This window comes from Myotis davidii, unplaced genomic scaffold, assembly GCF_000327345.1.
Source record: "Myotis davidii unplaced genomic scaffold, ASM32734v1 scaffold370, whole genome shotgun sequence".
In the NCBI taxonomy this organism is placed as follows: Eukaryota; Metazoa; Chordata; class Mammalia; order Chiroptera; family Vespertilionidae; genus Myotis; species Myotis davidii.
Window position 1 is genome coordinate 8749499 of NW_006288615.1, and position 1213 is coordinate 8750711.

A 1213-nucleotide genomic window follows, 5' to 3' on the forward strand; every position below is an offset into this window, starting at 1 on the left:
CATCAGTCTCTTTCTGAACTGCAGGCCGTCCAGGCGTCATCCCACCACTGCATCTGGTCCAGGTGCCCTGACCAGTCCCTGTGGCTCAGGGGCTGACCTCTGAGCCCAGACATTGTCATCTTCCCAAACTGACCCCCTGTCTCTATTAAACACTCATTCTCCCCTCTCCCCACCCTAGTCCCCCACAGCCTACTCTCTGTCTCTGTGGACCGGACTCCTCCAGGAACCTCAAATCAGTGGAATCACAGTGTTTGTCCTTCTGTGTCTGGCTTCTTGCACTGACCATCAGTCCTCAAGGTCCTGTCATGTCGGAGCAGGTGTCAGACTGTGCTCCCTTTTCAGACTCAATCACACTGGGCTGTGCGGAGGGACCTTTCATCCCTCCACGGACAGTGGGGCTGCTGCCATCTGTTGGCTATTGTGCATGGATGTACAAACTTTAAAACGTAATTATTTTAACAGTTCAATAATATTCCATATAATAATTTATTTTTGGAATTCAAATGAGGTAAAAACATAACAAACAACCATTACTTTGTGCCCAAGGCAGGGGCCCAGAGAATCTGAGCCCCAGGCAGCTCCCACCATCCAGGCCGCACCCCCAGGCTGGCTTCATTTTGCCTGAAGACCAACAGGAGCTGAGCCCTGGGGATCTGTGTGCCTGGCCGGGACCTCTGGCTGGGAGGAGCCAAAGGGTGGGGGAGGCTGGGAAGTGGCTCCTGGGGTGGATTGAGCGGCCACCCCATGGCAGACATGAGGCTTCAGGGCCATATCCCAGACAAGTGGCCGCCTCTGCCCAGAGTCTCTTCCTGCCTGAGGGCGGACAGCTCGGCCACTCATTCTTCTGCTCCAGTGGCTCTTGGAGGTGCCCCTGACATGTGGTGAACTCAGGGCACCCCAAGATGTGGGAGCCAAAGGCTGAAGGGAGCTCTATACCCCTGTCCACAGTGAGTCAGTGGGCTCAGGAGTCACAAACACAGGGTCCGGCAGGCAGGTAGGGCAGCCTGACTGAGGTCAGAGGGCACAGGACTCCCAGGAAGGGTTCGATTGAGCCCGTTAGGGGGCTCCAGTGATTGGGGTGAACACTGTGCTGGCCTTGATCACCCTCAGGAGGACTCCTCACATCCTGAAGTCTTCAAAACTCGGAGCCTCATCCACCTGCAAAGGGGATGGATCCATTCCCACTGGCCCGCTGACCCACAAGGGCTGTGCC